The sequence below is a fragment of the Oryza brachyantha genome, chromosome 10 (assembly GCF_000231095.2).
Source record: "Oryza brachyantha chromosome 10, ObraRS2, whole genome shotgun sequence".
NCBI lineage: Eukaryota > Viridiplantae > Streptophyta > Magnoliopsida > Poales > Poaceae > Oryza > Oryza brachyantha.
Genome location: NC_023172.2, coordinates 4,243,948 through 4,262,647, shown reverse-complemented (window position 1 = coordinate 4,262,647; position 18,700 = coordinate 4,243,948).

The following is an 18,700-nucleotide window of genomic DNA, read 5'->3' as shown; positions in this document are numbered from 1 at the left end:
TACTAGGGAATGGTGTCGTATCTAATAGGGATTAGAGTCAGAGTCCAAATATGACTTGTTTGTTATTCCTTTTTATCTATTAGGAGTCGTATGTCATGTCCGACATGAACTACTATCCACCCGTGGGTATAAATATATATGTCCGGGGTCATTGTAAATCATCTACTTCTCAATAATATGGATCAATTACTTTTGGCACATCGCCACCCTCCTCGTTGAGGTTTCATCACCGGAGAAACTGTCACACCTGGAGTTTAATCCCAAGCCTAATTCGTAAAAGAAATCCGTAAATAATAATTGGCTTAATTAACTCAGGAAAAATCTCTCTAAAGGAATTAATTTAATTAAATCGAGGTTCCAAATTGATTAACTGGATGTAAACTCAAATTACAGAGTATAAAATTTTGCCAAACAAATTAACTTAAAATTCGGCAAAAGTGGGGCTTTCCTTTTTCCCTTCCTTCTCAAATTGGGCCGAAGTCCAATTTTCCTCCTTTCCTTTTCTTTTTCCTTTTCTCTTTTTACTCTCCTCCTCCTCGGGCCGGCCCAGCCGAGCCGGCCACCCCTCCCCACGCGCACGCACCACCCCTCCGCCTGGGCCGCTGCCACCGGCCTAGCCCGTCTGCTTCGCCTCGGCCCAGCCGCGTTCGCGCTCGCGCCCGCGCCGCCCGAAGTCCGCTCCACCTCCTTCTTGGCCGGACCAAGCCCGCGCCGCCGCCGTGGCCGAGCCAGACTCCACCGGCCGCCCGCAACCGCCGCCGCCAAATCCGCCGCCGGGGCCGACTCGGTCCCCAACTACATCCCCGCCCTAACCGCGCCACCTTCCCCTATAAATCCCCCTCTCCCGAGCACCGCCGCCATGCAGCATCACCTCGCCGCTGCCCCCCGAACTCGCGCCTCGCCGCCAGCCGCCACCGCGGAGCCCCATCACCACCGCCGCCTCGTCCTCGCCACACGACCACGCCCCTCTACCACCGGTGAGCGCCCAATCTTCCCCTCTCCCTCTCTTTCCCTTTTTCACCCGTGGCCGCCGGAGCCGTCGCCGTAGCCACCTCTTTGCGCATTCCGGCCATCGCCGGCGTGCGTCTGCCCGCCGTCACCCCCGCCTCGCCGACGCAAACGCAACCCCGCCGTCGCTGGATCGTCGCCATGCCGTCGCACTCGTCACGTCATCGTCGCCTCCCTGACCTGCCCAGCGTTCCTATCACGTCGCCGTGGTGCGCTGCGTTCCCCGCTGGGCGCTGCCCCGCTGTCACCGCCGCGCTCGTCGCGTCGTCGCCACCGCCCGCTCGTCGCCGGCGCCGTCTTCCCCTCATGGCCGAGGCCACCTCCTCTCCTCCTCTGCTTTGGGCCACTGACGAGCGGGCCCTACTCGTCAGCCGTCGGCCGCCCCTTCTCCTCTCTCCTCCCCGCGGGACCCACACGTCAGCCGCCTCCCCTATCTCCCCTCTCTCCTTCCCTCCTCGGGCCCGCGTGTCACCCTCTCTCCTTCCTCCCTCTCCTACCGATAGGGGGACCCCACCTGTCGGCGCCACCTCCCCTCCGCTGACGTCAGCGAGCTCCATTAATTGCTCAATAATTGATTTAGGACTTTTCTGTTGAGCTAAAAAAACCCAGAAAACTTCTAAAATTCATATCTAATTCATCTAGTGTTCGTTTAAGTCCATTCAAATAGCTGTTAATTGTAATTCATTACCCGATTCGGGTTAATGCCAACTAAAATGTTGATAATGGTGGGCTGTTGGTGCACGGTTTTGAGAGTTACACCCATGACAATTAAGGACCGGTTCACGGGAAAACCAGGAAGTAATTTAGCGCTAACCACATGCCGAATGGGTAAGGTGGGATTTGAAGCATGGCTTTGAACTATTTGACGTACCAAGGCAAGGGTAGGCGTGATGGAGTATGGACGGGCAATCGTGGTGTAACGAAAGCCTCTGCTGCTTCCGGATCTACCAAGGCACAAGACGGGACTGCCCGACTTGGTGTAAAGGAGGGGGTGAAACCTAAAGTACGGTGCGATTAAATAGGGACGGTTATGTGACGGGTCCTATCATGGTCTCCTTTCTGGTATGCCATGGTGGTATGTCGGCGCACGTTCAAGTGTAGTGGAGTCGTGTCTTCTAGGTACAGTAGTACACCTCTGATCAGAGTATAATCTATTCGAATAGCCGTGCCCACGGTTACGGGCGGACTCCCAGCTTCACTATGATTAGTGAACCTTTAATGACTTGGGTAAACTGGCTTTCACTTAGGACTACTGCAACGTGGTGTAATGTTGAGTAGTGGTTGGGCCTGTCGCAACGTGGTGTGACGTTGGACGGTGTTGTGGTATTTTTATAACTGTTATTTATTTACTCTTTTATTTATTTAATTATTTTTATTCAATTCAATCTCTGTTATTTATCTAAATGCCGCTTTATTGCAACTAACCCTAGCCTGTCCTTGTTCATCCTTATGCACCATTTATTGCCCTCTTTTCCATGCTGCTTGTTGAGTACGGTGGTTTGTACTCAGCCTTGCTCAATTTCCCCCTCTAGAGTTAGAAGTTGAGTCCAATGGAGGTGACTGTCAGGAGTGAGCTGGTCTGCGGTCGAAGCGCTGCCTATGGACTGGAGCCGTACCTACTAGAGCTAGTCTACCTATCTTTCCGCTGCATTTTTGTTAGAATAAGTGTTATTTTAAGTTGTTTCTAAGAACGATGGTTATGTAATCAACATTGTCTATTTGTGTACCCTGGCTGGTCCTGGACAAGGGTTTTAATACACGATTAAATTCAGAAATTCGTGTGAGGAATTTCTGGGCGTGATAGAAACTTGGCACCTGACGCGGGGTTGCATCGTCTCGATCTCCAACGAAGGGGTAAGTCGTACATTCCGCCGGCCAAGATAATCATGTCGGCTAGATTAGAACTGTCTCGGTTTAGTACAATCTTCTAATCTGGTTGTGTGGTTGCTAGTTATCGTATCAGTTTTAGCTTAGGTTACTCATGTATCTTGGGTTGATTTGGTCGACCACTTTGAGTAATTTACGTCAATTTGATATTTGTTGTTTGACATATTCAATCTCATACTGTCTCGGTTCAGTCCGATCTATTAGATTGCATTTATCAAAAAGATTATATCATATTGATGTATCTTGCTCATTGTTTATTGGAGTACCAGCCGATAAGTTATGAGCCATCGGCTCATCAGCTTGATAGCGATCTAGATCTGCTTAATATCTAGATCTCCTGATATTGCTAGGCATAATCTTAAACTGTCTCAGTTTGGTCCGATCTTCTAAGATTATTCTTAGTAAATTAGGCTAGATATTTTATAGATCATGGTCGATCGTCAGTTGTTTATAGTCGATGATCTTTGCTATTCTACATACTTATTGTTATACCAATAGAATAGCCGATTGCCTTATTTTACTACTTATATACCAATTGGCATTACTAATTTAGATCAATAGTTATTTATGTTGCATCGGCTTATGAGGATTACATGCAAGTTAGTTTTAGCCGATCGTAACAAAGTATTCATTGTTTATTTAATCATTATTCAAGTTTATTCACATTGGGTTTCTAGTCGATCCAAGCTTTCTATAGTCGATTGTTCAGCCTATCAGCTAAGTTACCTATTGGCTTGTTTTATTTTTTTATTGTCAGTTGCAGGATCAAACTGTCTAGCACACCCGCGCATTCTAAGAATTTAGGTTCTGCACTGGAGTGATCTAAGAAGGACTCTCATGCCTTCATGTGTGACATGTCAGCGTTCACATTTTGATGTCAACAATGTCACATCTACACTATCATGCATACCGAAGTAACATAATAAATTAACAATATAGTTGCTTTGATGTAATAATGCACTATACTAATATTATAATAAATTGCAGTAACACACTATGTTGACGTAAAATATGTGTATTGTTACAACATAATTGCAGTAACATCGTGATAGAATTGCAGTAACATGAGAATTGTGAATATGAGCATAACTCATTGCTAATAATACATTTTTTGCATCATATGTTACTACAAAACTTACAAGCTATTGAAGTAACACGCAGTGTGGCAGTACTAGTATGTATGGAGAACTAAAAGATTGTATCCCAATCTTTAGAGAGCAATATATCTCTTGTGTCCTATTTCATTTTTAAAACATTTTTTACCACAATGCTTAAAGAGTGTGATGTGGACTAGGGTTCCCGCCCGAAAGGTTCTGATAATCTCTTGATTTGGTGGAGTCGCGACACAACTCGATCTAGTTTATGAATGAACATGCCCATGAGCCCTGTAATCGCAACACCACGTCTCCACTGATTATCAACCGTGTCAAAACCTAGTTGACCTCGCCGAGAAGGCTAATCCCTGCTTGTGAATCGAAGAACACAAACTCATGACAAATTTGGACGTGGGTCTAGTACCAATGGAAATATTATCTTCTCAGCTTTCCGTCCGTAGAAAGAGTGCCCTAATCTGAGTTCGTATGCAACCTGGGCACCCATTTTAGTGTAGATTGATCCTGGACTCTGAACCATACACGATATGAACTTTGTTTGGCCTCCATGTTGATTTGTACGTCCTCACTAGTTCTCCATGCCTCTAAGTCCATCCCTAAGTGACTACTTGTCCTCTTCATTGCTCCTAATCATTAGATAATCATTAGAAAGCAATTTATTCTCAAAATCATACAAATTAGAAGTTAGGAATGAACTCACATGTAAATTCAATCTTCACACGCGTGCTCTTGTAATTGGACCTTGAATGGTTAATGGAGGATTGTCGTGTTTATCCGAAGGAGCGTTGTCCTCGTCAAAGTGATTTAAAAATTGTTTTCCGCTGCATTTTGGAAAGACACTATTACTTTACTTATTTCGTAAGACGATGATAATTGTTATTCAAATCTCATAATGTATATCTAGGATAGTCATGAACTAGGATTTAATTCATCGTATCGGGGATAGTCATGAAATTGGTTGAATTTCCGAGCATAACATCAATTTTACTCTATGTTATCTCGGTTCAAGTCATGAACTGGCACTGATATACCTGCCCGCTCCCTACTATTGTTGTTGGTTGAGGCCAATCAAAACCACCACTGATACTCAATGGACGGAGTAGTCTAGACCATGGTTAGGGCTGTCATGTCTAGTATTACTTAAATTACTGTTTCTTAACAAAGATAATATTTTTTCATATGAAGTCAAACATGTTAGTGATATGTCCTAGAGGTAATTATAGAGATGGTTATCACATACTATGTTTACATATTTATCATGCATTGTTATTTGAAATAGATAAGTCCTTATTAATTAATGGATATGTGATTCGTTTATGAGGCTCTTTATGTTGTAAGTTACTGTTTCACCATCGGTTCCCTGATTAAATATCAAATATGGAACAAATTTGATTAGATATTAGCACATGTATTGATTGATGATCATATCTCATGGATCATGGTATGGAGATACCAAATCGATCATATGGATACATGTTGGATACCAAGATGTTGGATAGATCCAATGGGAGACACTGCGAGAGCTATATATGATGTGCCATCAGTGTTCTAACTAAATGTTGATGTATAATCCTTTGACTTGAGATTATTATAATTGTCAACATGTGTAACGGATTGCTTGGGGACTACTTAACGCTATATCGTGATTGGATAGTTATAAAGGTAGTCTTCGAGCTTCAAACATGTAGTGAGATGTGAATAATCAATATAGAATTTTCTCCTACATTGGAGAGATATCTCTAAGCCCCTCGATGTGATAGATTATAGAAGTACATGGCCATGACAAAGGTGATTGAGGATGCAATCACAACTTAAGTAATCAATTACAGGATTGAGAGAATGATTAAGCTATTGAAAGGATGACACATGTCTAGCGTTGAGCTTAATTCATATTATGAGACAAAGGAATTAATACAGAGATACACTATAGGTTCAGCCGATGTGATATTTATGGATACTCGGTGGGTACATAAGTTCTGCTAGGGCCATTGTTGGCACGTGAGCCGAAAAGAAGCTTTTCGGTTACAGTCGAGTATCCGTAAACCTATGGATCACCCACTTGACGGGATGGAATATGGGAGTTTGATACTGATCCATATAAGCGTTGGACGCCTAATATTGAGTCTTATATATATATAAAGGCGGGTACCCAACGCCTAATATTGAGTCTTATATATATATAAAGGCGGGTAGGTTGGTTTGTGCGTGAAAACCGTAGCTATCCTCCAGTTCTCCTCTCGAGCCAAAACCCTAGTCATGCATGGATGCTAGCACATCTACGCACGATGTTCCTTCCTTATACGTGTGGATACAAAAACAGGTATCACCATATCACAGTGCTGATCGGCAAACCTGCATCATGAGGTGCATGCGTGTGGAAGAGAAGAACGAGCTGCAATGATCAACTACTTCCTCTATACCAGTGCACATCAGATCACAAATACTACTTCACCTATTTAGTGCATTCTTCCACTAGTCCAATATGCAGTGTGTCGTGCGGTAACAATCTATGAACTACTATGGTTCCTGGTTTACACGGTAGAAAAGTTCGTTTTATGCTATTGTAGCCTACCCGTATCCCATCAAGACATAGGTTAACTTTATATCAAAAGTATGGAGCTACAAGATCTTTAATTTTGTTCATATTTTTTTTATATTGTTTACATGCCTAAATATGTTTTACAAGTTCTCAAATCTATTTTGATATTTAAATTTTTTAAATTTCCGAATGAGCTTATAACAATTTTATTTTTTTATTAATTAAGAACATCCTGAGTCACAACAACATTAGGTGTTGTCACCTCCTTAGTACACGCAGTATCTTCGACTCCATGAAAGGACTATTAACACCAACTGGCTCATCCTCATTGTACACCGCATTTTGATCATCAAATTTGAGCATTCATACACCGATATTTGGCTATCTTATGTATTTCATTTGAAATTATATCTAGTTTCCTACTCCAATGAAGATATTGATTATAAAGAAATGAAACATGTATTACCGACAAGAGGAAATGACCAACCGATACAGGGACACCTGACATTCTCGTCGTATGATCCGGAAACACCATGAAACCAGTGAACTGGATGAGCACCACGCTAACTATGTGCTGCACCTTTCACAACATATTTGAAGAACCACACACTTTTGATAGATTGATCCACTTAACCACGCAAAAGTTGATCTATTGCCCCTTAATTACCTACAAGGAAAAGCAAGAACATAGAACTCCCAACCTCTCTAGTTTAGTGGCATAGGCATTGGATAAAAAAAATAGCAATAATCTGCAAATTACCTTATTAATAAATGTGGTCTAACTTCCTAGGTTGGGTACTAGAAATTGAATACAACAAACTATGGGACCTGTCTGAGGTGTGGTCGGTTTGGCATGGCCTATACGGTGAACCCTGAAGAAATTGCTTTTACGGGTCCTATCCATTGTGTCGGCCATGGTCCTTACCATAGTAGAACACCGCCCAAAACAGTCACAAAACCCATGTTCATGATTAGTGAAGTTACCTTGGCAACACCCCATAAAAAGGCGTGACATGTTTTAACTAGCAATTACCATTGATAGAGAGCTCCAAATGACGTGCAGTGGCAGGCCCTCCATTATTCGAGGGTATTCAGATGTATATCTATGATTTTCCGTCATAAGAATTTATATATACTACGTATTTCATATATGTATTTAATAAAATAGAAAAACATATATATTTCAGTCAAGAAAACCAAAAACTAGGCAGTGGGTTGTCTCCCTACTCCCTTTCCATTTGGCCCATTTCTTAACACCTAGCTAAAGCCCAATCTTTTCTACGACCTAGGGGATGATTGGGCATGGCGGAGCCGTGGTCTGAGAGATTTACAAACATGACATTCCAAACATGTGACATTTATAATTTTGACACTCGGAGTGGATGTCACGCCCGGAGTTTTATCCCAAGCCTAAAATCGTAAAAAGAAATTCGTAAATAACAATTGGCGTAATTAACTCAGGAAAAATCTCTCTAAAAGGAATTAATTTAATTAAATCGAGGTTCCAAATTAATTAACAGGATTTAAACTCAAATTGCAGAAGTATAAAATTTGGCCAAACAAATTAATTTAAAACTGGGCAAAAATGGGATTTTCCTTTTTCCCTCCTTTTTCCTTTCTTTTTCCCCTCCTTCTCAAATTAGGCCGAAGTCCAATTTTCCTCCCCTTCCTTTTCTTTTTCCTTTTTCTTTTTCCTCTCCCCCTTCCCGGGCCGGCCCAGCCGAGCCGGCCCAACCCCCCCGGCCGGCCCAGCCGAGCCAGGCCTCCCGCCCCTCCCGCGCGCGCTCCCCTCCGCCTGGGCCGTCGGCCCAACTCGCCCGCTCCCGTGCCCGCGCCGCGGCGAAGTCCGTCTCGCCTCCCTCCTCCCTTGTGCCACTGACAGGCGGGCCTCGCCTGTCAGCGACCGAACCCGGGCGCCGGCCTTCGTCGCCACCGGTGGTCGCCGAGCTTCCTCGCCCCCTCCTCGCCCTTTTCGCCGTCGTGCCCGACTTCATCGTCCACGCGTCGCCGTCCGCGCTCGCGACATCGCCGCCCCGCTCCGTTCGCCATCGCCCGTTCCTCCTCCTCGCCGTCGTGCTGCCGCCTTCCATCACCGCTGGTGAGCTCTCCTCTCCTCACTCCCTCTTTCTTCCCTCTTCGCCGCCGCTGCCGACCTCCCCGTGCCGTCGGTAAGCGCCAGGAGCCACGCGCCGCCGGGTCGCCGCCCGACGTCGTCGCCGTCACGCTGTCGTTGCCGAGCCGTTCGCCGTCACCGCCGTGCGCCACTGCTCCGGTTGCGCTGCCGTAGTGCGCCGCCGCTCCGGTCGCATCCGCCGCTCGGCTGCCAAGCTGCGTCGCTGCTTGGTCGACGCCACCTCGCTCCACCCTCGTGCTCCCGTCTAGCTCCTCTGGTCGCACCCATGGAAATTAAGGACCGGTTCACGGGAAACCCTGGAAGTAATTAAGTGCTAACCACATGCCGAAATGGGTAAGGTGGGATTTAAAGCATGACTTCGAACTATTTGACGTACCGAGGCAATGGTAGGCATGATGGAGTATGGACGGGCAATCGTGGTGTAACGAAAGCCTCTGCTGCTTCCGGATCTACCAAGGCACAAGAGGGGACTGCCCGACTTGGTGTAAAGGAGGGGGTGAAACCTGAAGTGTGGTGCGATTGTCTAGGGAGGGTTAGGTGAAAGGTCTTATCATGGTATCCGTACTGAGGTATCGTGGTGATACGTTGGAGCATGGTTACATGCTTGGCAGCCATGTCTTGTGGGTAAAGTTGTACACCTCTGTAGAGTAAAACTACTCGAATAGCCGTGCCCGCGGTTATTGGGCGAACTGACAGACTCACTGGGATTAGTTGAACCCCTTTATTAATTTTATTAATCTTGGAACTGGTTTGACCCTGCGCAACGTGGTGTAACGTTGGCAGTGGTTTGGGTCTGTCGCAATGTGGTTTAACGTTGGACAGAGGGTTGACCCTGTTGCAGTGTGGTGTAACGCTGGACAGTGGTTTGGGCCTGTTGCAACGTGGTGTAACGTTGGACAGCGGATGTTTATTTTAAATGTTTACTTTACTTTTATTTCAGTCTATTTTATTTACTATTTTGCTAAATTACTGCAGCTTTGTGCAATTTAATCTTAGCCTATCCTTGTTACCCCATTGCATTCATTATTCTCCCTCTCTTGGGTGTTACTTGTTGAGTACGGTGGTTTGTACTCAGTCTTGCTTAATTTTTCCCCCACCAGAGCAAGTGCCAGAGTTCCAGTCAGAAGGTTGTTCCCAAGGTTGAAGTGAGGTTCAGTCCGCCATCGAGAATGCCTGTGGTGTGGAGCCGTCATCGCCAGCTGAAGCTGAAGATTAGATGGTCTAGTCTTGTTTTTCTTTTTCCGCTGTATTTCGATAGATAATTGTTTTTATTTGTTCTTAAGTCGTGGAACTGTGTATTGATTTGTCATAGTGTGTACTCGGGCTGATGCCTGGACCGAGATTTAATACATACTATTGTTCAGAAATTTGGTGTAAATTTCTGGGCGTGACAAGTTGGTATCAGAGCCAATCTTGACCGTAGGATGAGCCAAATGGAGACCCTAGGAGCCTTCTGTCATATGCATTAGGTTTTGCAAAATTTGAGTTGTTTTGAAAAAAGAAAAAGGTGTCGAGTCTTTTGGGTTTAAAAATTTAGTCAAGCATACTTGCTTCTCAAACCTTGACCTCTCTATATGTGTGTCATCCCACCAACGAGCCCGTGCCTTCGTCGTAGCAGTCGTCAGCAACCCCTTCCGATCAAGCGTCAAGACCGAAGAGTCAAGCTTCGCTCTTCCGTCGTCGCTGTCGTTCCAAGCCGTAGACGTTACCCTAGCATCGTCTCTTAGTCGTTGCTTGGTAGTTTTTGTGTGTGTAGGTTTGTGTTGGGGTTAGCGGTTCATCATAACAAGTACTGGTGTTATGGTCGTACCACCAGGAGTTGAGTGCTCTTTTAAGTGTTTTAATCAAGATCAGAAAATTTCAATCGAGTAATTCAGAAAAGCCCTTTGCTTAGTTTTCTCCTCTGCCTTTGTTTTCTCCTTCTGCTCTGAAGATGGTGAACACAAGGAACGGTAACCGCAACAACATTGGAGCAACTGGAAGTCAAGAAAACCGTGAAGGTTTGCGCAATGGATCACCACCGTCGCAACAAGAGGACCCGACGATTGCCCAAGTTCTAGCCAACCAGGCTCAGATGATGACCATGATGATGCAACAGATGCAACAACAACACCAACAGATGATGCAGTTTTTGATGAATCAGCAGCAGAATCAACACCAAGGACCACCGCCAGCACAGTCAAAGTTATCAGAGTTTCTTCGAGTTCGACCGCCGACGTTTGCGAGCACAACCAACCCGATGGAAGCAAATGACTGGCTACATGCAATCGAAAAGAAGCTGAATCTTTTGGAGTGCAGTGATCAAGAGAAGGTCGCTTTCGCGACTCACCAACTGATGGGACCCGCCTCCGTTTGGTGGGATAACCTTTTGGCTACTCGGACTGCCACTACAGATATCACTTGGGACGAGTTCTGCAACAGTTTTCGGAAAGCCCATGTGCCAGATGGAATAGTGGCACAAAAGAAGCGTGAGTTTCGTGATCTAAAACAAGGGGACATGACAGTCACAGAGTATCTCCACGAGTTCAACCGCCTTGCACGTTATGCCCCGGAAGATGTGCGCACCGATGCTGAAAGACAAGAGAAGTTTCTTGAAGGATTGGATGATGACCTGACCAAGCAGCTGATCTCAAGAGATTTTACGGACTTTGAGAAGTTAGTAGACAAAGCAATCTGCTAGGAGGACCAATGCAACCAGATGGATCGCAAGAGAAAAGCGGAACAAGTCAACACAGGAAAGAACCAGAAGCCACGTTTGCACTTTGGACAACAGCAGGAGTCTTCGACACTGATTGTTCGTCAACACCGACCTTTCAACTGTCACGCCCAGAAATTTACACCAAATTTCTGAACAATAGCATGTATTAAATCTCGGTCCAGGCATCAGCCCGAGTACACACTATGACAAATTAATACACAGTTCCACGACTTAAAAACAAATAAAAACAATTATCTATCGAAATGCAGCGGAAAGAGGAAAACAAGACTAGACCATCTAATCTTCAGCTTCAGCTTGCGAAGACGGCTCCACACCACAGGCACTCTCGACGGCGGACTGAACCTTACTTCAACCTTCGGAACAACCTTCTTCTGACACCGGCTCTGGCGCTTGCTCTGGTGGGGGAAAATTAAGCAAGGCTGAGTACAAACCACCGTACTCAACAAGTAACACCCAAGAGAGGGAGAATAATGAATGCAACAGGGTATCAAGGATAGGCTAAGGTTAACTTGCACAAAAGCTGCAGTAATTTAGCAAAACAGTAGATAAAATAGACTGAAATAAAAGTAAAGTAACATTTAAAATAAACATCCACTGTCCAACGTTACACCACGCTGCAACAGGCCCAAACCACTGTCGAACGTTACACCACGTAGCGACAGGGTCAACCCTCTGTCCAACGTTAAACCACGTTGCGACAGACCCAAACCACTGCCAACGTTACACCACATTGCGCAGGGTCAAACCAATTCCAAGATTAATAAAATTATTAAAGGGGGTTCAACTAATCCCAGTGAGTCTGTCGGTTCGCCCAATAACCGCGGGCACGGCTATTCGAATAGTTTTACTCTGCAGAGGTGTACAACTTTACCCACAAGACATGGCTGCCAAGCATGTTACCATGCCCCAACGTATCACCACGATACCTCAGTACGGAAACCATGATAAGACCTTTCACCTAGCCCTCCCTAGACAATCGCACCACACTTCAGGTTTCACCCCCTCCTTTACACCAATTCGGGCAGTCCCCTCTTGTGCCTTGGTAGATCCGGAAGCAGGAGAAGCTTTCGTTACACCACGATTGCCCGTCCATACTCCATCACGCCTACCCTTGCCTGGGTACGTCGAATAGGGACAAGCTAGATTACGAGTCTCACCGTTGCCCATTCTGGCTTGTGGTTAGTACGTGTAAGACCTTCAGGGTTTCCTGAGAACCGGTCCTTAATTGCTATGGGTGCGACTCTCAAAACCATGCACCCACAGCCCACCATAAGCAATATTTTAGTTGTATTAATCCATCTCGGGAAATGAATAATGATAACAACCATTGAAGGTGTACCAAAGTGCAACAATAATTAAATAATAATTGGTGAGCTAGTTGAACTAAGCATGGCTAAGCATTGACTAATCCTAATTCTAGTCAAATTAACCCTGGGATGACAATAATAAATGGGAATCAACGGATATATAAGTAATTGCCCAATAGATAAATACAATAAATAGATTTGCATAAAACAATGCATGTTTGAATGTGAAAGCGGGGGATTTTATAAACATAGGTTCAATATGATCAATGAAGGGTGCCACTTGCCTTGCTTAGACCCACGAGGAACTTCGGCGACGACTTCGAGAACGAACGGCGCTGCGACGGGGTCAAAACCTACGACAAACAAGGCAAAACAAACAAAACAGGCTAAAAAACTACTGAAACAGAGAAAGAAACTATTTTTAATGGATTCTTGGCATTTTTGAAACTATTTTTAATGGATTCTTGGCATTTTTCTGGATTTAATGAAACTTGACTGGACCTAAACGGAGACTAGATGAATTACTTATGAATTTTAGAAGTTTTCTGGGTTTTTTAGCTAAACAGAAAAGTCCTAAATCAATTATTGCGCAATTAATGGGGCTGCTGACGTCAGCGAGGAGAGAGGGTACTGACGGCTGACAGGTGGGGACCACCTGTTAGTGGGAAAGAGAGGGGAATGGGCGGCTGACACGCGGGCCCGGGGAGGAGAGAGAGGAGGCGGCTGGCGGGGTGGCGACGGGCGGGTGGGACCCGTCGGTCGGCGACCGTGGAACAGAGAGGAGGGGAGCGGGGTCTGGCCGGGATAGGGAGAGGGGCGGCGACGTCCGACGGCGGTGGACGGCGACCGGCGGAGGACGGCGCCCGGCGACGAGCGGCGCGAACCGGCGGGCGGCGGCGAACGGCGACGGCAGCCGGGAAGCGGCGGAGACGGCGAGGGCCGAGGAGAAAGGGGAGGTGGCGATGGCGAACGGCACGGCAACAACGGCGTGACGACGACGATGAGAAGGCGACAAGGGGGCGACGCGGCGGACGGCGACCGGCACTTACCGATTGCACGGGGAGGTCGGCAGCGGCGGCGAAGAGGGAAGAAAGAGGGAGAGAGGAGCGGAGCGCTCACCAGTGGCGACGGGGAGCGGCAGCAGGTCGGCGAGGATGAGGCAGAGGTGGAGACGCGGACGAGCGACGGCTTGCGACGTTCGGGGGCGAGATCGGCCGACGGCGTCGAGACGACGGGGCACGGCGGCGGAAGGGACGAAGGGGCGGCGACGAAGCTCGGCGACCACCGGTGGCGACGAAGGCCGGCGGGAGGTCAGCGAAGACGAGGCGGAGGTGGTGACGCGGGTGGGCGGCGACGTCCAACGGCCGACGGGGAAATCGGCAGCTGACGGCGACGGAGGGGAGCTTCGGGCGGAGAGGGAGCGCGCGGCGCTGGGGATGTCCACCGGCGACGACGGGGGCGGCAATCCGACGGCGACGGCGGCGCGGAGATGGTGACGCAGCGGGACGGCGACGACCAGCGGCTGGCGGCGAGATTGCGCGGCGGCGGCGAACGGCGGCAGCGAGGCGGCGACTCGAGCGATGACGGAAAGCGAGCGACGGCGCGCGGCGGCTCGGGATTTATAGGGTGGCGGCACCGGCTAGGGCGGGCGGACGTTGGAGACCGAGTCGGCGACGGCGCGGTCTCGGCGGCGGCGGTTGCGGCGGCGGCGGTTGCGGCGCGGCGCGGCGGAGGACTCGGGGCGGCGGCGGACTCGGCTGGCGCGACGTGGCGCGGGCGCGGGCTAGCGCGGAGACGGGGTTTCGGTCGCTGACAGGTGGGCCCCACCTGTCAGTGGCGCGAGAGAGAGGAGGGAGGCGGCGCAGACTCGCGGCGAGCGCGGGCGCGGACGCGCGAGCGAGCTGGGCCGAGGCGGCCCGGCCGGGAGGAGGCGCGCGCGCGGGGACGGAGCGGAAGGCCGGCTCGGCTGGGCCGGCCGGGCGAGGAAAGGTGGGCCGGCTCGGCTGGGCCGGCCCGGGAAGGAGGAGAGGAAAAAGAAAAAGGAAAAAGAAAGGAAGGGAGGAAAATTGGACTTCGGCCCAATTTGGGAAGGAAGGGAAAAAGAAAGGAAAAAGGAGGGAAAAAGAGAAACCCCATTTTTGCCGAATTTTAAATTATTTTGTTTGGCCAAATTTTATACTTCTGCAATTTAAATATAAATCCTGTTAATCATTTAAAATGCTTTCGGGACATTTTTAGAATATCCGAAAAGCTTCCAATTAACTAAATTAATTTATTACACTGAGTTTTCTCCTGAACTTTAATTAATAAATTATTTTTAATGCATTATTTAATTATTTCTTGGCTAGGGTAAAACTCAGGGCGTGACAAATCTTCCCCCCTTAAACAGAATCTCGTCCCCGAGATTCGGAGGAGCTGTTAAAGAGGTGCAGACAAGCAGCCTAGAGTTGGAAGAACACCTTGGTTTTCTTCACTTCCAGTTGCACCGGTGTCGTTGCGGTCGTTGCCGTTCCTAGTGTTCACCATCTTCAGAGCAGAAGGAGAGAACAAAGGGAGAGGAGAAAATCAAAGGGGCTTTTCTTGAATTACTTGACTGTAATTTTCTGATCTGGATTAAAACACTTAAAAGAGCACTCAACTCCTGGTGGTACAACCATAACGCCTCCACTTGTTATGGTGAACCGCTAACCCCAAAACAAACCTACACACACAAAAACTACCAAGCAACGACTAAAAGACGATGCTAGGGTAACGTCTACGGCTCGAAACGGCTGCGACGACTGAAGAAGCAACGCTTGACTCTTGAACGACTTGTCTTCATCTTGAGAGCGACGCTTGGAGTAGCGCAGACCTGACTCCTCACTGCTGGAAGAACTTGACTCTTCGGTCTTGACACTTGATCGGCTGAAGTCGCTGACGACTGCTGCGACGAAGGCACGGGCTCGTCGGTGGGATGACACACATCTAGAGAGATCAAGGTTTGAGAAGCAAGTATGCTCACTAAGTTTTCAAAACCAAAAGACTCGACTCTTTTTTTTTTGCAAACGACTCAAATTTTTCAAAACCTAATGCATATGACAGAAGGCTCCTAGGGTTTCCATTTGGCTCATCCTACGGTCAAGATTGGCTCTGATACCAACTTGTCACGCCCAGAAATTTACACCAAATTTCTGAACAATAGCATGTATTAAATCTCGGTCCAGGCATCAGCCCGAGTACACACTATGACAAATTAATACACAGTTCCACGACTTAAAAACAAATAAAAACAATTATCTATCGAAATGCAGCGGAAAGAGGAAAACAAGACTAGACCATCTAATCTTCAGCTTCAGCTTGCGAAGACGGCTCCACACCACAGGCACTCTCGACGGCGGACTGAACCTTACTTCAACCTTCGGAACAACCTTCTTCTGACACCGGCTCTGGCGCTTGCTCTGGTGGGGGAAAATTAAGCAAGGCTGAGTACAAACCACCGTACTCAACAAGTAACACCCAAGAGAGGGAGAATAATGAATGCAACAGGGTATCAAGGATAGGCTAAGGTTAACTTGCACAAAAGCTGCAGTAATTTAGCAAAACAGTAGATAAAATAGACTGAAATAAAAGTAAAGTAACATTTAAAATAAACATCCACTGTCCAACGTTACACCACGCTGCAACAGGCCCAAACCACTGTCGAACGTTACACCACGTAGCGACAGGGTCAACCCTCTGTCCAACGTTAAACCACGTTGCGACAGACCCAAACCACTGCCAACGTTACACCACATTGCGCAGGATCAAACCAATTCCAAGATTAATAAAATTATTAAAGGGGGTTCAACTAATCCCAGTGAGTCTGTCGGTTCGCCCAATAACCGCGGGCACGACTATTCGAATAGTTTTACTCTGCAGAGGTGTACAACTTTACCCACAAGACATGGCTGCCAAGCATGTTACCATGCCCCAACGTATCACCACGATACCTCAGTACGGAAACCATGATAAGACCTTTCACCTAGCCCTCCCTAGACAATCGCACCACACTTCAGGTTTCACCCCCTCCTTTACACCAATTCGGGCAGTCCCCTCTTGTGCCTTGGTAGATCCGGAAGCAGGAGAAGCTTTCGTTACACCACGATTGCCCGTCCATACTCCATCACGCCTACCCTTGCCTGGGTACGTCGAATAGGGACAAGCTAGATTACGAGTCTCACCGTTGCCCATTCTGGCTTGTGGTTAGTACGTGTAAGACCTTCAGGGTTTCCTGAGAACCGGTCCTTAATTGCTATGGGTGCGACTCTCAAAACCATGCACCCACAGCCCACCATAAGCAATATTTTAGTTGTATTAATCCATCTCGGGAAATGAATAATGATAACAACCATTGAAGGTGTACCAAAGTGCAACAATAATTAAATAATAATTGGTGAGCTAGTTGAACTAAGCATGGCTAAGCATTGACTAATCCTAATTCTAGTCAAATTAACCCTGGGATGACAATAATAAATGGGAATCAACGGATATATAAGTAATTGCCCAATAGATAAATACAATAAATAGATTTGCATAAAACAATTCATGTTTGAATGTGAAAGCGGGGGATTTTATAAACATAGGTTCAATATGATCAATGAAGGGTGCCACTTGCCTTGCTTAGACCCACGAGGAACTTCGGCGACGACTTCGAGAACGAACGGCGCTGCGACGGGGTCAAAACCTACGACAAACAAGGCAAAACAAACAAAACAGGCTAAAAAACTACTGAAACAGAGAAAGAAACTATTTTTAATGGATTCTTGGCATTTTTCTGGATTTAATGAAACTTGACTGGACCTAAACGGAGACTAGATGAATTACTTATGAATTTTAGAAGTTTTCTGGGTTTTTTAGCTAAACAGAAAAGTCCTAAATCAATTATTGCGCAATTAATGGGGCTGCTGACGTCAGCGAGGAGAGAGGGTACTGACGGCTGACAGGTGGGGACCACCTGTCAGTGGGAGAGAGAGGGGAATGGGCGGCTGACACGCGGGCCCGGGGAGGAGAGAGAGGAGGCGGCTGGCGGGGTGGCGACGGGCGGGTGGGACCCGTCGGTCGGCGACCGTGGAACAGAGAGGAGGGGAGCGGGGTCTGGCCGGGAGAGGGAGAGGGGCGGCGACGTCCGACGGCGGTGGACGGCGACCGGCGGAGGACGGCGCCCGGCGACGAGCGGCGCGAACCGGCGGGCGGCGGCGAACGGCGACGGCAGCCGGGAAGCGGCGGAGACGGCGAGGGCCGAGGAGAAAGGGGAGGTGGCGATGGCGAACGGCACGGCAACAACGGCGTGACGACGACGATGAGAAGGCGACAAGGGGGCGACGCGGCGGACGGCGACCGGCACTTACCGATTGCACGGGGAGGTCGGCAGCGGCGGCGAAGAGGGAAGAAAGAGGGAGAGAGGAGCGGAGCGCTCACCAGTGGCGACGGGGAGCGGCAGCAGGTCGGCGAGGATGAGGCAGAGGTGGAGACGCGGACGAGCGACGGCTTGCGACGTTCGGGGGCGAGATCGGCCGACGGCGTCGAGACGACGGGGCACGGCGGCGGAAGGGACGAAGGGGCGGCGACGAAGCTCGGCGACCACCGGTGGCGACGAAGGCCGGCGGGAGGTCAGCGAAGACGAGGCGGAGGTGGTGACGCGGGTGGGCGGCGACGTCCAACGGCCGACGGGGAAATCGGCAGCTGACGGCGACGGAGGGGAGCTTCGGGCGGAGAGGGAGCGCGCGGCGCTGGGGATGTCCACCGGCGACGACGGGGGCGGCAATCCGACGGCGACGGCGGCGCGGAGATGGTGACACAGCGGGACGGCGACGACCAGCGGCTGGCGGCGAGATTGCGCGGCGGCGGCGAACGGCGGCAGCGAGGCGGCGACTCGAGCGACGACGGAAAGCGAGCGACGGCGCGCGGCGGCTCGGGATTTATAGGGTGGCGGCACCGGCTAGGGCGGGCGGACGTTGGAGACCGAGTCGGCGACGG